Source organism: Xiphophorus hellerii, chromosome 14, assembly GCF_003331165.1.
Source record: "Xiphophorus hellerii strain 12219 chromosome 14, Xiphophorus_hellerii-4.1, whole genome shotgun sequence".
NCBI lineage: Eukaryota > Metazoa > Chordata > Actinopteri > Cyprinodontiformes > Poeciliidae > Xiphophorus > Xiphophorus hellerii.
In genome coordinates this window covers 9063796-9082803 of record NC_045685.1, presented here as the reverse complement: position 1 = coordinate 9082803, position 19008 = coordinate 9063796, and the positions used below count along the sequence as shown (strand labels likewise).

Sequence of the window (19008 nt, the reverse complement as noted above, 5' to 3'; positions counted from 1 at the left end):
AAATTCTGTGTTGCCAAAAAATTGTGTCGTGAACAAACTCATCCCTGCATTTTGCTTAAAAGACATTAACAATCCAAGGCTGGAAGGAAGAGCAGAGAAAAGTAAATGTGTTTTTTTTTCTCTTTTTTAAAAAAAATCTTTTTACAACAAACTATTACACTTTATGAGCAATAATCCTTTTTGGCCACAGTTGATTCGATGTTCAATATACCTCAATGTAATACACAGATACTATTTGCAGATAGATACTAATACCGAGACTGTAGCTTTGTTAATCGCTAAAAAAAGTCAAACTCTCTTTGCTTTAGTTTTAAAATAAAAGAACCCTGTTTAATGGTGGCCACGTTTTTCCACACACGTCACGCCAACTAAAAACAATTATTGAGCACTTTCGGCGGGACGGCAAGAGAAAACACTGATTAATGTTGCCACATTGTGGCTTAAATTCTGCTTCAACCAAAACAATTAATTGTGATTAATCTATTATTCAAATGATTAACTGATTTAGTAATCAATTCATTGTTAACTGGAGTATGACAACTCTGAAAAATGTGCAGTTTGGTGAAAATAATAAATTTTCATAGCAGTAAATAAGCTGAAACTGTACAAAAAGTATAGAATTTTGCATTTAAGATAAAAGAAAACCCTTTGTCTGTAAATATGATTTAGTCAAAACTCCTCAAGTGATATAGATTTAGCTTCACCTGGTTCATATTTACTTAAGAAATACTACGGTATTGAAATTCAGGCAATAAAATGTTTATTTCCACATTTTAAAAAGTAATTGGATTATTTGTTTATCTGCATCTTTCAACGTATTTTTAATATTGTATAAAAAGGGTTAATTGGTAAAATGAAAAATCTGTATAATGTGCCATTTGTTATATTTTAATCGATTAATTGTCAGACTAATAGATAGATTACTAAAATAATTGTTAGATGAAAGCCCTAATTAACAGTACCAACAAAGCTGTAATTCTAAATTTGTGTTTTTATTAGATTTATAAAAGCCCCAAATTTGATATTTGATATTTTCTTGCAAATATGGAGCTTCATATTTTATACACTGGTTCAACTAATAAAAGTAGTTCAACCAGTGTTTAAATGTAGTTTTTTTTTTTAAACTAAATTTTTTTTAAAAAGTGTCTAAAATCAATTGTAAATCTTTGGTTCTCTGAAAGATGCTGTTACACCACTACAACCACAAGGTGGCAGCATAGACACAAACAGCTGCTGAATTAGAGGTTAGGAAGTGGAATCCCTTCATTAGGAGGCCGGACTCAATAACTCACTAAGGTACACACATTCACAGGACTGCTCAGACTACTGACAGCCTGCGATTAGCTCATGCTTTAAACAATATAACAGGGTAAGGAGAGAGGAAGCGGATCAGGCTATGAAAACAAGTCTGAGAGAGAGGCAGTATGTCCTGCGGTCAAAGGAAAGTAAGATTCAGATCTAAGTCACAATGTTTAGTCATCATGCAAATCGGGAACATGGCAGGAAGAAGTTGTGTTTCAATTTTCATGATAAATATGCTAACAAACTCCACTGACAAAGACCGCCATGCGTTATCTAGGAATGTAAAAGACTGCAGCGTGTAAGACGTTTACAAGGGATTTATACAGCTTGTAAATGCTTGTACGAGCACACACGCATGCTTCTCGTCAATGACGGCACATAAAATGCAACTTTACATGTATGACCACAGAACTGCTGTTGTCTTTTAAAGCGCCGGTGACCCCTGATTAGCGTCCTTTGTCTTGGAGTTAGAGGCCGCGGCTCGGCTTCCAGCCCACGTGGCCTTAGGGGGTAGGAAGGGAAGCATAATGACAGGGCTGTGCCAGCTAAAGGAAGCCTGCCAAAGCTGTCTGGCCCAGATTTGACACTCACACCTGGTTTCACCCAGAGAAAATATGCAGAGCTTCCACCAGGAGACACTTTCTCTCACACCTTACCTCCACGGTTGCTGGCTTTACCTTAACACTTGAAGAAAAACTTAAAAGTCCTTCTTTTTTTGTTCCCTTCTATATGTTTCTCTGTATATTGTCCAAATCTCAACGAAAGTCACCCATTTTTATCTCCCAGTTGGCTAATCTTGTAAACGTGCCAACAGGCTTCCAGCAACTTCCATTTAAATGTCTGCATACCCAAAAGTTTGAGGCTGGTCATGGGGGTCATCTTTTAAAAGTGCTTTAAGCTTTTCCAAGGATCTTTCTTACCAGTCATGGATAACCTTAAGAGCTCCATCTTTGTCTGATGTTGGATAAACAGTAAGAGGTGGTTAGGTCGTTGAAGTGTTGAGACTTGCTTTCCTGCTAAGCCCTGATTCTGTTCAGTAGAACAAAACTACTGAAGGGGGACAAAGAAATCCAGACTTGTACAAACCCAAATTCCCTACATTCAGATTTTGATTCTTCATGACATTCTGGATGTCTGAGGATAGTATGCGACTGGTTGGATTGTCTTTTCTGTGTGTTCCAGACATAATTAAACAAGTCAATGCTGAAGTCAGGTTCAGATTCACAAGTACAATCAGACGCAAGTTTGGCCTATGTACCAATCCAGATTAACTCAATTTCAAAACCTACAACACTTTCCACATCTGGACTGGACTAAACTATCCAACATAAATTTGATGTAGGATAGCAGATAAATACAGTTTGTGATCTGTGTCAATACTCTTAAATTTTCAAGTCTGTCCAAGACCATGCTGCAGCATTTCAGTCAGATTTATGCCTCAACTTTGACTAGACTACTCCAAAATCATTAGGAGGTGGTCTTGCTGACGTGCTCCGGATCAAAGTCCAAATGCTCTTAAATTTTGAGAGATATCAATATAAATACACGATACAAGATATTCTGTATATACAAGATAGATAAAGAACATTACTATAGGTATTGTCCAATTGTTTAACACACTAACTTTTGCTATGCTTTAACCAAAAGACCACTCCCATGTTGTGTTTTCTATACATGGTTTGAATACAATGCTTTTTATTGAACTCATATGTTAGCCAGTTCTACCAGTGATCAGTCTGTCCCATCCCTGACTTCCGACATCATCCGTCTCACACCCTCACCAGTTGGCATCCCTGTCTGTTTTCATGCCAGCCCGTCGGGTCTCTTCCCCCCTCTTCCAGACCTTCCACCCACATCACCTTCCACCTGACTGGTCAGTTTATAGTCCCAAATCCCTTTCAGCACAAAGGTCACAATGGGGCCCATTCTGGCCTGCTAAGCTCCCTGGACTTACAGCTCCAGTCTAGCCTAGGTCACTTCCTGATAGCCGAGAGTGCTTGGACAGACAGATTCTGGTCACCAGGCGTGTGAAAACTGGTAGGTATGTGTGCGCGTGTGTGTGTTGTCCATGAATGCACATTCACACAGAGATGAACACATACCCCGAGGGTTTTTAATCGAGTCGTATTGTCCTGTGGGCTGGTGAGTGCCAAGAGTAAGATTTTGGTTGTCACACCGAATGCTCCCTTATGGGCGATGACGGGCAAAAGCACAGAGGGAGGGGTTCGTGAAAGTCCCGGGTCTCTGGGTGCATGTTTAATCATCAGGGCACACCAAAAGCGAAGTAAGAATTGAGCCAAATACAACCGACACGTGAATCAACAGAACCTCAAACCTCCTTTGTATGAAAAAATATTTATATATTTCGACAAAAGAAACAGGTACATACAGTATATATCTGGAAAAGCAACTTCACACTTCTCATTTCATTTGACTCCAGACACATTAAACAGAGGAAGAGGTAAATCATCGGTGGATGGGAATGTTTGGGTTGACTGGACTTGTTGCTCTGTTCTGATCACACAGTGAACCCAAACACATCTTGTGTATTTATATGTGTTTAATGATGAAACAGGAAAGAAAGAATGACGCACGAATGGAATATTTCCCATTTATCCCCGTGGGGGGTAAAACTGAGTGATGGTTACCACTTTGTGGTTCAGAGTTTGTGTCTATCTGACTTGCGGGGTTAAGAGTTTCCCTGTAAGATCAACGAATCTGTCGCTTTCACACTTCACCCAAAACCTCGAGATTTTGATAAAACATGGGACTCGGGTAAACAACTTTGAACATCTAAAAAATCCTGTTTGCACATTTTATGGTGGCTGCATGCCAGTACAAACTCCTCAGATTCACAGATTTCAACTAACTCAACTAAATATTTATTCACAACCTGAAACATTATTAGTGTTAATGCAAACATATGGGAGGAAATGGGAGCACCACGCTTAAGGAGCGATATGATTTTTCTTCTGTTTAAGAGGAGAAAAAAAGTAATGTAAATATCTCTGTCTACAACTATAAATACCAACTATAACTCCATGCTGATAATGATGCGTTTAAGTTTTAACTTACCCAATTGCTATAACTTAGATGCAGAAGGTGCAGCAAAAAGATTAGCTCAGTAAATTAGTTGACTTAAATGTGTATTATTCTTGAACATAGCAGCTAAATTGACTCTTGCATTTCACGTTCTTTTTGCTATCCGCCTTATTCTTGGTGGTGTTGTTGTGGGACTAAATGTGGTTGCAACCTTCAGTATTTGCGATAAAGCTGTCTTGTTTGGTAGTTAATCACGTGTAATGAGATGCATTTTTTGTTTTAAATTAGTGGTTTGCAGTTTAGCTAAATTCCTTGGTTTCTCATCCGAACAAGACTACCTGAACCGCTGTGTCTCCTGCACCTTTAATCACTCTGATATTGTGGCTTCAGCATATGTCGACACCTTAACTGTCGAACTAAAATGTGCAAAACAGGGAATTATGATTCTGATGCCAACAGACAAGAAATCAATACAAATATGGCATCTAAATTGGAGGCATATTTTCTTCTGTCACATGGTTTAACAAAAAAAAAAAAAAACATGGGTAAAAATAACCCCCTGACCTAATACTGTACCTGGGTTTAAACCAACAAGTAGCTGTACAACATAAGCTTCAGAAATGGATTAACATTACTGTTAATCCACTTCTGGATTAACAGAAATGGATTAACATCACTGTTAATCCACTTCTGGATTAACAGAAATGGATTAACATTTCTGTTAATCCATTTCACATTTCTGTGAAATGGATTATACCTGCAATCAGGTACAATTGATTGCAGTGATCAATTGTACCTGATCACTGCAGATCAGGTACAATTCTAAGTTGAAGAAATTCTTCACAAAGAGTAGAAAACTGAAACCTAAAATAGTCAATGACCTCTCAGTGATTTAAAAGTATAAAAAAACCAAGACAGAACTGTTAATTTTACAAAGTTAAGATATTGTTTACATTAACATTTGGTCAATGTGAGCCATGGGGCTGATTAGCTGCTAGAAGTCGGTGTGTTTTATTATTATTATTTTTATTATTTAATTTCAATTTGATATTTTATTTCTTCTTCACGTTCAGACTGAACCAAAGTTCCAAAAAAATAATGACTGTTTCTATCAAGACTAGCAACTTCACAACCATGTTAAGCAAAGACAGTGCCCACCCGTCATTATGACATCTAAAGTACTTACAATGATAAGAGAAAAATCGGTTTGTCTACTTTTCCGTTCTATAAATGTGTTTCCTTTAAATTTGTATGATTTTGAATTTTTCAAGTTTAAAATTGCTTATCTTACACAAATACACCGTGTTCCAAATTATTATGCAAGTGATATTTTCTCAGATTTTCATAAATGGTCAATGCAAATGATGGCCAGTATAATTTTCAAGTCATGAACTATTACAGTATAAATCAAATTTTACTGAACAAAGCTCCCCATGAGAACAATATTGTTTTCAAAAATAAAAAACTCAAAATGCACTGTTCCAAATTATTATGCACAGCAGATTTTCTAAACATTCTCTGGATTATAAAGAACTGCAAATGGTCATTCTTTGAATGTGCAGCATTAAGTGGTCACATGTACTAAAATCAAAAGCTATTTCAATCAAAAACATCTTAACAGACTGAGTTACATGTTAACATAGGACCTTCTTTGATATCACCTGCATAATTCTTGATCCATTGAACTTGTGAGTTTGTGGAAAGTTTCTGCTTGAATTTCTTTGCAGGATGTCAGAAAACCTTCCCAGAGCTGCTGTTTTGATATGAACTGCATTCCACCCTCAGATCTTCTGCTTGAGGAAACTCCAAAGGTTCTCAATAGGGTTGAGGTCAGAGGTCAGAGGAGGATGGTGACCACACCATGAGTTTCTGCCCTTTTATGCCCAGAGCAGCCAATGACACAGTGGTATTCCTTGCAGCATGAGATGATGCATTGTCATGCATGAAGATGATTTTGCTACTGAAGGTTTGGCTCTTCTTTTTGAACCATGAAAGAAAGTGATCAGTCAGAAAGTCCATATACTTTGCTGAGGTCATTTTCAAACCTTCAGGGACTCTGAAGGGGCCGACCAATGATTCTCTCCCCATGATTTCAGCCCAAAGCATGACTCCACCACCTCCTTGCTGACGTCACAGCCATGTTGGGATGTGGTGGCCGTCCACCACCAATCCACTACTGCGTCCATCTGGACCATCCAGGGTTGCACAGCAGTCATCAGTGAACAAGTCTGTTTGAAAGTTAATCTTCATGTACGGCTGGACCCACTGTGACCGTTTCTGCTTGTGATCTCTGGTTAGGGGCCCAACAGTAGGTTCATGCACCACAAGCCTCTGGAGGATCCTCCACCTTGAGGTTCCAGAGGCACCAGCAGCTTCAAATAACTGTTTGCTGCTTTGTAAGGGCATTTTAACAGCTGCTCTCTTAATCCGATGAATTTGTCTAACAGAAACCTTCCTCATTCTGCCTTTATCTGTACAAACTCATTTTTGTTCTGAATCAGCCACAAATCTCTTCACAGTTTGATAACGTTTCAGTTTTCATTAAATATCTAATGTTTTCATTCCTTGTCATACGGCACTACTCTATCTGATGATTTTGTTCAGCAGAGATACTTTCTCTTTCCCGTATTGCTTGAAACCTGTGGCCTGCTTAATAATGTGGAACATCCTTCTAAAGTAGATTTCCTTTAATTGAGCTCACCAGACAAACTAATCAACCAGCTCTCTGAAATAATTATAGTGATTCAAAGAGCCCTGACACACAATACCATCTATAAATTTAATAGCACAACAAGAAATTTAATCTTTATGACACTTAAATTCAATTTGCATAGTAATTTGGAACACAGTGTAAACATAAGAAGGTTGAGGTGTGGTTGTAATATTTGACAGGGTTAGGATCATATTGTATTGTATGTTACATTATTCTAACAAAACTATCATTGTATGTATATTATGTTAGATCTGTTGTTCTCAAGGAATAAACCAAGGAGATCAACCAACTTTAAGCTCCATTTTGTTTTTCCCCTCCACAAACTGCACATTTCTCCTTTCATGTTCCACCAGAAAGCTTCCCACCGCTCCTCAGCCCCTCTGGTTGTGATGATGGCTGCTATTAAAACCAACAACCTGTTGTCTCCTTTCATCCAGATGCTTTCCCTGACAGTAAAAATCGCATTTAGCGCTCATTGAGCGGCACCAATCCCCCGGAGATGTCGTCATAAAGTCTCAGTGTTTTCTCAGCTGCAGAGCAAGGAGGACGGTAAAGACGGGGGTGGGGGGGCAGGGATCAAATCATGGAGCTTCCTTGGATGTTATTTTTTTAATTTAAATTCCAGATTGCCGCCCTTTACAAACATTTCCATAGCATTTTTTTCCTCAACAAAAAATAAAAGAAAACCGACGTTTCTCACTGAGGCGTAAGATTTTAGAAATATGTATTTTCAAGCACTGAAACTCAAATGAACCTTATTAAAGGACACTGAAGCAACTGTATGTCTACATTATCCACTTCCCTTAAAATCAGCCTGAGGTGACGACTGAGTCCAAACAGCAGATGTAATTGGCATGTATGGCTCTTTAAAACCTTTAAGACTTCCAGGACCCGTTTCCAGATGTGCCTCCAAAAGCAACTCAGGTGACGATCTGTCTAGTCCTAGACAACATCACCATATTGTCTAGGACTAGACAATATCGCGATAGACATGGTCAATAGCAATAGATATTGATAACGTATCAATATTTACGTCATATTGAATATATAAGCTGTGTCCGAATTCAGGGGCTGCATCCTTCGAAGGTCGGATTTGTAGGCCGATTACGTCGTAGCGTGGCGACAAGGCCTGTCTGAATTCAAAGACTTCTTCAAATGTGGCCTTCAAATGCGTCCTTATTTTCCCCAGATTTGAAGGATGGGTCCGGTGTATCCTTCACGGACCACAATATCCCATGATTCATTGCGGGTCCAAACCGAGCGTTCAGGCAAAGCGGTGATGGCGGTGAAGAGCGGCAAATTATTTTGCTATATTACACTTTAAGTGGCACAACATGACTTTTTTTTTTTTGCAATGTTTTTAGGTTTCCAGATAAAAGGTAAAATAATATTGTTAAAGTGCCGTGGGTTTGTTGGGACCACAGCTAATACTAAGAAGAAATGTATTTTACAGACAATAACAGTAAGGAACTTATTTATGTTTTCAATTAGATTTTATTTTATATATTTATTTCTTCAATATTATTTTTCATGTCAGTGTTAATGTCATGAGGCCTTCTGACTCCATGACACTTCCAATCTGATTAATTAGGATTTGAGTCAGAACCAGTTTGTTCTGTGTCATTTCTGCGGTAAGGGACCTGGATAATGGACGGGGGGCGCTGGCCCAAAAAAGGTTGAGAAACACTGACCTAGCTTTTGAATGAATGAAGTAAATTTGAATTTCAATTGAACTGAATGGAGATGGGCTTCAATTTAGACAAGATCCCGTTTTTCCTTCCACTCAACTTACCACCGTTTGGTCGGACAGATCACTCCGTGACATTCTAGCCTTTTTGTGGATGGTATTAATTTCCACAATAGTGAATGCTATAAGATATACATATTAAAACAAAAAACTTTATTGCTTTTGAGTGAAACTTTCATTTTCTAATTAGCTGCAAGCCATAATTACCAAAATAATCAAAAAAATGTAATCTATATGTGAGTAAGTATTGTTTCTGGTTGGATTTTTTTTTCTATTGTAAAGCAGGCCCAGACATTGCCCTGTTTTCCTGGAGATAAAGCCGCTGTTTTGACACGCTGTTTACGGAGGAACCAGAGAAGTTTTGATCAGTTAAACACTACAGGAGATAAACGGGGGCCAAGTAAGATCGTTCTACGATAGGGATGAAAGATGCCTTCTTCTATTCCCTCCTCTATCTCTGAGTGGTTGACCCAAGACTATTATAGACATAACATTCTTTTATGAACGATAAGCCAAGCAGTCAATCAGCCAACCTTCAGGGATTTACGTAGGAAATTTGATTTGTGCACCACTAAATTCCTGCACTAACGAAACGGTGTTAATTTTTGTCACGTAATCAAATTAAGTTTGGAAAACGTTCTTTATTTAGCATAAAAACTTAATAAACTTAAAATATACACTTGAATAAACGTAATGTGATGACTTGTGACTAGCTAAGGCAATATATTCAAGCTGGATCACCTTTTTTCTTTCTGTTAGTATTTATGTTTTACAATTAAATTGCTCCCTTTGCAACATGCATGAAGTACGCCAGATAAATTTTATGACTTAGGTTAATTTAAGTTAACCAATATTTATTTTACAGTTCTCACACTCAACGGCAGATTTAAAAAAATTTTTTTTATTCCACCCCCAAAAAGCAAAGTCAACAATTCAAGCTTCCGAGATCGTTGTGGCCCAGTTTATAAAACTCTTGACTGACTTTGAGAGAGAAATGCTTCAGCAGTTGAACCTTCTCAATTTGCTCCGCGAGAGGAGAGGACGCGTGTTCTCGTTTTCCCAGACGTCCGAGTGAGTGGGCGACCTGCAGCCAGCTGTGTTTAGGTACGCTGGAAATTGGGTTTCCGGGGAAGTTTGAGGATGCCCTGCTGCCTTGGCCTTGGTGTGGATATGTGTACATCAGAGACATAAACAGCCCTGACATAAGAAATGCACAACCTGATGCATTTCATACCTGAAGCACTCTCTGTACTCCCACACTTTAACCGTCCACCGTGCCACACACGGAGCGTGCCTTCCGCTCATTTTTAATGCCATTTTTTACTGAAAAGCGACGCACAGCTGCATGTTTAATTGCAGCTTACCGACCGTTTTCTTCAGAAACAAGCCAGCAACGCCGGCCACCTCTGCTGAAGAGGTGAGAAAAAAATAAAAATTCTCGTAAATGTTTATTTGACACGCCGTTAACGATCTGTGCGATCTGGAAAAACAACCGCGCCTGGATGCTCCCTTCAGTCCTATAAAATCAGTAATGATCAGTTCTGCACATTCCTCCACGTGTTAGTTAAACACACCTATACAAAAGCTATGTGTAGAAAAGACGGGGGATTAAAGACTTTTCCTCTTTTTGTTCCCCCATCCTCCATAATTTTCCTCTCATTTTTGTGTAATGGAGTTGAAAGGAGGAGACTGAGTTCAAGATTAAATGCACAAGAATGTACATTCAAGGTAAAAATGGAGGAAGGGTTTATGTATACATTTCTGCCACAAGGTATATCTCCCAACATATTTAAATTTCACTCTGAAATGAATTTATCATTCATCACTCGTGATGTAGATTATTTTTTCTTGTACTGTACAATTGCGTACACGTTCAATTTCTGGATTTAAGGACAAAGCAGCTAATGCAGATCATCTTGAAAATGACATTTTCAGGAATCAACCATCTAGATTTAGGTTTGCCAACTTGCCAACATATTAGACACAAAAATACTATTTTTTTTCTCAACACCAGTGAGCGCACAGTTAAGCCCAAGAAGATTCATATTCCCAGCAGATTTGTTTCTGATAGGAAAAGAGATGTGCTACTATTTACATTTTATAAAAAATATACCATGCCTGAAATTATATGTACCCTTTTTAATAATCAATAGGTCGTCTTTATTTTCATTAAAGCGACCGAAGCCTTCTCATAATACACCTGTCATCATCTTAATCTTCATATTCCTGCAAAGACGATCAGATTTGAGTCTGGACCACTCAAATCAACTCCAGTTCCAGACATAGAAGTTTGTAAAATGAAAAGATGGGTATGAATATCTTTGGGCTATTTTACCATTACACATAAAACATTTTTTGTGCTGACCCAGCTTTCATAAGTTTCAACAAAAATATATTTGAATATATTTTACCAGGTGGTTCAAGTCAGATATTTGGAAAGCAATTCACTCCCTATAGCAGAGATTTGTTTTTCCTAAGATACGCTTGCTTTGTATTTACACAAAGATCACAGACAAAAGCAGCATTATATATGTTTAATTTAATGTTTAATAGATAAAGTCTAGCACAGCCAGACTAAAACTAATCTCAGGTGAACATCAGAGAAAACACTAAAAATCAAACTCCTATAAAAATAAGTTCCTGAAGGCGCCATGTGAGGGCGGTATAGTGCATAGCAAAGAGGGAGAGGAGAGACGGACTCATGCTTTCAAGCTAGACTTCTGTCTTGCAGTTCAACATTTCCCTCTGTGTGGAAGGCATAAATAATAGCAACATCACATGATCAAAGCAGGTGAATGAAGATGAAAAAGGAAGAAGAGATTTTCTGAAGGTAATTTGTGTAGCTGCGATTTAGCACGGCTACACACTTAGATGTACCTGTCTGATTCTGTGATCTCTGAGTTACCTCTAACCTTTGACCTGTGTTTGGCTAAACACTGGGCTTTGCACTTGGGAAGAAGTGCAGCTATGACTACGGCGGGGTTTCGTGTCTATCTAAATAAGGACATCAGCGTCCACCGAGAAGTTCAAAGCTTGAATTTAAGCTCCGACTGCAATAAAAGGGAGGATCTCTTAGGGGGCCTCTACAGACGACAAGAGGCTGCTCTACCTTTACTACAGTATCGTGTGCGTGAGAGTCTCTTCAGATGAAGCCTAAACAAATCTCCCTGCCCCCAACATATTTTAGCCCCGTTTGAGCATCAAAAAGGAGGGAGCGCCCGATAAAATGCCATCGGAGGCCCACCAGTGGGTGTGGGTGTGAGCGTTCATGTGTGTGTGTGTTGGGAAGTGAAATGCTTGGGTGACAGGCTACCGCTGATAAGTCTGTCCTGTCCTGTCAGACTATCTGACCTGTAGGTACATCAGCATACATGCCAGAGAAGCACACCTATAGAGGCTGGTGGAAGGGCTCAAACCCAAACAAGCTCAAAGGCAACAAAAACAGCACATTAAAGAGTAGTAGACATGAAAAAGGACAGAGTGGTCCAACATACTGTACGTGTAAGATCAAAGTTATCATCCATGTTCACAATCTAAGCCTCTGGGTGAATGTAGGGGAAGAGTAGGTGCCGATGAAGCCTTCATGGTCTATTGTTTTGTATTCCTCGTTGTCCTTTGACCCATCACTCTTGTTTCAAACTAAGACAGCGAAGGTATTCTGCGCCTGCAACACCCTCTAAAACACAGGACATGATAAAACATGAACAGGTGTTCAAATTCAGTTCAAATTCCTGTCAATTATCCAGAGTAGCCGGATAATTGACAGCGGTACATATGGGTTCTCTGTTTAATTGGCATGAATTCTGCAGCAGCATTTTGACCGCAGGATTGGTTGCCAGTCAGTCCTGAGTGTGTTATTGACTCAATACACTACTAATCATAACCCTGAGCCAAAATCTTAAGAGCATAAAAAATGAGTGAGTTATTGGGGGAATATCGGTATTTTGGGCTAAGTTGAAGCATGCAGACCACCAATGTAAAATGATTTAGTGAGTTTCATAAGAGTTCTTAAGTTTTTTTCTGAATGCTGATCTCAATCATAAAGCATTGTGAGTCTGTCGAAAGATCTGAACACTCCTTCAAGTTATTTTGATTTGTGTTATTCTTCTCTTAGGATTTTGCTCACTGATCAAGAATCTTTGGGACATCCAAAGATCCTAATATACGAGTGAAAGGAAAGAACTAAAAACATAAATTTATTAGAAAAGCAATTAATTAAATGTTTTTCACCTCTGACAAAGAGGCAGTGATGGCTCGATCAATGGGTGCTGGGCTTTTGATTGGTGATCAGAAACCAGATACACTATAAAGAGTTGTTAAAATGAAAATGAACTAAGATCCAATTTTTGACGTTTTCAGTTTTCATTAACGCTCTCGGTTGAAAGTTGTTGCCCTCAGCAGGGAGGAGATTGTTTGGGCATTACGCCCTGATCACTCTTGGTATAATGTAAAAATAATTTTGTCAAGATCAAAAACCTCTACAGCAAGATAGGATGGTGAAGATACTAGATCAAGATGCCTCTTGATCTAATGTCCAAACCGTTTAATCCAGATCAGCAATGTCAAACTCCAGTTCTCGAAGGACGATGTCCTGCAACTTTTGTCCCCGGTCAAACACAACACAGTCAAATTGTAAGAATTATCTCCTCAGAGAATAATGATATTCCACACAGTCCTGGTAATTACCTAATTATCTGACCCAGGTGTATTAATGAGGAATCCCATTTAAAAGTTGCTGGAGATCAGCCCCCTGCTCTAGATCAAGGTGAGATTGCTTGGAAATACCGTCTAGACCAGGTGTCGTTAAATCCAGGCCTCGAGGGCCAAAATCCGGTAACTTTTAGACGTGTCTCTGCTTCAACACACCTGAATCGAGCAATGAGATCATTAGGAAGACTCTGGAGAGCTTGACAGCACAGAGGAGGTAATCCAGCCATTTGATTCATATGTGTCGGACCAGGGACACGTCTAAAAGTTGCCAGACACCTTCCCTCGAGGGCTGGATTTAAGAACCCCTGAACTGGCGACATAGTTTTGGCATTACCTAAAGTCTTGAGAAGTCAGCAGGGCTAATCCTTTCCATTTCTGCATCACGTTTTTCCCTTAAAAAGTCTATAATGAAGACGGTGAATTCAAGGGTCATTCGCCGTCTAGGTTGAAAGTTAGTTGCAGCTCCAAGTGGAGCCAAAATCGGGAATTACCTCCAACTTCCAATTGAGCTAATATCCAAAGTATCAAATTCCTCTAGGTCTTTATGAGCCTTTTTAAGAAGTAGAGTCTGTTTATTTGAGGCCAGTTAAGCAAGATAGTTCAGAATAAAAAAAAAATGTAATAATGGTGAATGTTTAGAAGGTTTTAGAAATAAACTACAGAAAAGTCAGGTTTGAGAAGGACCAATATAGACTTTAAATGAATACAAGTATTTTATATGTGGACAAGCTTTGTAAATAGTGATCCAATCCTCACAGACAAATCTTAACAAATTTATTGAAGGAACTAAGAGGTTTTCTGTTGTTCTGAAAGACAGTTTAAAATGCCAAGAATTACCAACGTTGTTGTTGTAAGACGGCACCGGAGGAACTAGTTCAGGAACTTATTTTTACAGGAGTTTGATTTTTAGTGTTTTCTCTGATGTTCACCTGAGATTAGTTTTAGTCTGGCTTTGCTAGACTTTATCTATTAAACATTAAATTAAACATATATAATGCTGCTTTTGTCTGTGATCTTTGTGTAAATACAAAGCAAGCGTATCTTAGGAAAAACAAATCTCTGTTACAGGGAACGGCATGTTGCAGTTTTGACAACACATTTGTTTGGGAGTTAAAACTATCTTCCCCAGCAGTCCCTGTTCTGGCTTCGTTCCTCTGCCTACATTTTTGCATAGGGCTTAAACACAAACAATTGGGTCAGTGTCACCTTATCTCCCCTCCCCTCCTCTCGGCCGGTTTGACACAAAAGGCACGCTGCCGGCCTGTCCCCTCTTCTTTTAACCTACCCTAAGCAACTTTTTCTTCTTCCGCTTTTTTTTCTTTCTTTCTTCTTCTTCTTCCCAGTCTACCTGCTTCAGGATTAAAGTAGAGGAATTCAGGGGCAGAAAGACGCGGTCTTTCATCGCGAGGCCCTTTGAGGGGCTTTCATCCCTGGTTTCTTATGTTCTCATTCCACCGAGACACACATCCACTATCGCTTTACCTGAGTCTTATTTTAGAAGGTGCAGGCGGCCCACTTCCCCAGTCTGTTCGGCCTTTACTCCACAGCCGCTTTTGTTGTCTGGGCCCCGGTGAATGAGACTTACATTTTTGTGTCTGCTGGCCTGCCTCTTATTCAGCTGTCGGTCACTTTCTACACAGTCACCTTATGGACTGGGATACACAATATTTATACACTTCTGCATGCAAAATGTACATCTATAGTGGTCACTTCTCTATTGATTCCCCATTTGAAAGTAATACAATGCATGTGTTTAAGAAAACTCGCATGCACCATTAAGATCTACATAATGCAATGGAAGGCTTTTTATAACTCATACGTTTTTAAGTTGAATACGTAGAAAATGAGTGAGAGAGGCCCATTTCCTTTAATCGTGGATTAAAAATGGCAAAGTCAATAAAACACGTAGTTTCGTTGCAGATGTGTGTCGATCTTCATCAGTGAGAGAAGAGATTACTTAAAAAAAACTCAATTTCATTTCACCTATGGCTTTGGACAGCACGACGGAGTGATATGGTCATACTAATAAAAAAAAATAAAGAAGATTACAAGAATAAAACCAAAATAATACCAGAATAAAGTCATAACATAAGGGGAAAAAAATCATAATATTTTGAGAATAATGCCAAAATATCACAAGAAGAAAGCTAAAATATGACTTTCACGTAACACTACCATTTTATTGCCGTATTATTTTGATACATTTTTGACTTTATTCTCATAAAACTTTATTTTCCTTAATATTAGGACTTTATCCATCAAATGTATTCCTTTATGCTTATAATTTTATGACTTTATTGTCGTAATTTTATCTACTTTTTTCATTTTCGTTGCTTGGCACTAATACTGCGTTGCAGCACAGCTGGATTTAGAACCATGACTGAAATGTGTAGACCCGGCGGAACCGTGACAAACAAGGCTGGACAGGAACCTAGCTTCATTTGCTGTCACGCAAAGCGAGGAAGCCGCTTTCCAGGGAAAATTAACATTGTTAAACTTACGCAACTATTACAGTAAAACCATTTAAATAGTGATATGTGCAGTTTTTTCAACTGAAATTGTTAGAAAACCACCAGAGAGCCACTAATGTTATGTTGCTAGAGGCATTTTGGTACGCTATGTCAACACAAGGCAGTTGCTCTTCCCATTATTTTCGTCTCCCTTATGAGACGACTGGAGGAAATATTTTCAGTTTATGCCTCTGCATGCCAAGGCTGCCCAGAACTATGCTCAAGATGGTACAATAACGCCCCGAAGAGATGTTGGCACAGCCAGACATCCTAAACACCTGCAGAGACCGTGACGCAGAAATGTCACGGAAGAAAAATAAAAAATAAAACTGGGGAGAAAAAAAAAAATAAAATAAGAATCACAGCACTGTTTCTTTTCAATCAAATAAAAGTGCTGCGATTCCACTTTGCGTCATTTCTAAATAACAGCATGCAAACTAGTAATTTTCTCTGTCTTGTTGTGTGGTAAAGTTTGGCAAATTGTCAGACTACAGCAAAAACCAGCAAGACTGAAAACGGGAGATGAGTGAAGGAAATTAATTGTGCCATCGAGAAACATGTTTTCATGTTTATACATGTATATAATCAATAGGCTACCAAAAACAGGGCAGTTATTTTGCATTAATTGTCACTTAACCAAGTACATATAGTATAGTATATAATTATAACAATAGCATAAGGGTTTCATTGAAGACTAAAGTAAAGCTTCAGATAAAATGAGATTGGCGAATAAACACGTCTCTCTTCCTGTAATTAATGGAACCATAAATCCTTCTCTCTACTAAAAGAAATACTGAAAATAATTACTTTTTTAAATCCAATCTTGCAGAAAATATTAGTTTGTATTCTGCTACTGACACTGTGTATAATTTATTTCATTATGCATTTAACCTATGTTTTGTTGTTTCATTGCTTTATTATATGTCATATACATCACTGACATCATTTGCAAATGACTCGTTACATGAAAATATTTTCCGCAGGAGTTTAGTTAACTACCACGGGGTGTGAAAGTGCTATGGTAACGAACCTGGAACTGACGTGAGAAGATCCATAAATTTGCGATGTTTAATAGGCTATTCATGTAAAAAGAAAAAAAAAAAAAGATACTAAGGTGTTGGTAGCAAAAAGATAAAAGTTCTCCCTCGGGGATAAACAAAACTTCACTTCAATCTTGTGTGACAGCATTTGTACTTCTTCAGTTAACCTGTCAAATCCTGATGGATCTCAAACATTAGCAGATGTTTTGGTTGGGGTGCCAAGACATCCTGGAAACACACCTCTGCATGATAAGAGGCCTGTAATTTATCTGTGTCACCTTATAAAAAAAAAACAAAGCGATGAGGGTGATTGCGTAAAGATGAAGCAGAAAAGAATCGACCAATTAATTGTGGTCCTGAAGATGGATGTTGACCGTATCGTTGTCAATTGATGTTCTCTGACTTTAAGATGGAGGGCAATTATTCAGCAGATGCAAAAGAAACTAAGGCACAAGCTGTCTAGGGGTCATGTGATTTGACGTTTTCCATCCTATACCTATGCATATCTTACGAATGCTCAATCTGCCGATCTGCTATGATTTGAGTTTTTGTAAACACCTGATCCCTCTACAGACTGTCTTTAAAGCTGCAGTGTGTAACTTTTATAAACTTCACTTTTTTACATATTCGCTGAAGGTGTCAAGTTGTTATGAGACAAGTAATCTGTGAAAACATTTAGCGCCTCTGTTTTCTCCTTCAGTGTTTCCAGTGCCAACTAGAACCAACCAATCAGAGCCAGGAGGCGGGTCTTATGGCTGTCGATCACAATTGTGTGTGGCCATGCTATGCTGCAGCTAGCATAGCCTGTTGCGAATGCCGACGCTAGTTGGCATGGCCACCGACGACGGCAAATAAACGGTTTTCCTGTGATGTTGAGTTGTTTTTCCGTCATTAGCACATTGAGCAGCGAGTACATGAAGTTGGTTGACAGCGGTAAGACCCTCCTCCTGGCTCTGATTGGTTGTTTTTGGCCAGGATTTCTTCAAACACCCATAGTAGCTCAGGGAAGAGGTGGAGGAGACTGATCGTTTCGCAGATTATCTGTCTCATGGTAAAAGTTTAAACAAACATGTAAGAAACGTATTCTTTATAAAAGTTACACACTGCAGCTTTAATCCAAATCAGTAACACTGAGCTGTTGTTGACTCAGGACCTGTGTGGCATAGAGCCCTTTAACTCCGTCCCACCTGTGTACTTCACTGGCATTAACAGCCATGATTAAGAACACACCTACCTTCTCCATGGTCCAACTACAAAAGTAAAACTGAAAAGAGACAAATAAGCACCTCAGCCCTGACGGGACTCCCAACAATAACAGTTAAAGAATGTAATGTAGTTGCGGCCGTGTCATTTAGGCCCAACAGGAGGCCTGAGCAGAGCCAGCAAGTGTTACCTGATCATTTACCTATAGATACCTGAGCGTAATGAGGAGCTCTTCACTATGTCATTTAGCTAAAATGGTGTACAGTAGTCGGGTAGTAAGTGTAGGCTTCTGTGTCAGACAGTAATTGTTGTTTAGATCCGAGCTAAAGGGGGGGAGCGAGCAACAGTGTGAAGCTTACACTTAGTCTGGTTTTAGTCTGGTTTTAGGGTAAAGACAGAAGTCTCGCGTTTCCACTGAAATCAAGACATCACTACTTTTGAGTTAGAAAAAAGGGGAAGCAGTCATGTGTAATATAGAAACCAAGGAAAGGAATGTCTTAGTGGATGCATTCGCTGCTTCCCAAATAGGTAGAAGATGGGAAAGGAAGAACAGAGGAATAACTTCTTTTAAAAATCACATGTTCAGGAATTTAGTTCAATACTGCGTGGAGTAAAGTCCAAAATTGTTCATACACCCAAAAGGTTATTGTGTATGAACACAAACGTTTCACCCAAGACGTTTGTGTCTGAGAGAATATCTGTTTCACAAAATGGTAAAAAGACGTTTTCCTGTTTGTTTGT

The 19008-nt window shown here is 38.8% G+C and overlaps 1 protein-coding gene across 6 annotated transcripts in view; it reads right to left on the bottom strand.

The window, feature by feature from the left end:
• Positions 1-19008, bottom strand: part of col4a6 (collagen, type IV, alpha 6) — a 124258-nt gene that overhangs the window by 41536 nt on the left and 63714 nt on the right. The gene's annotated exons all lie outside the window — the stretch shown is intronic.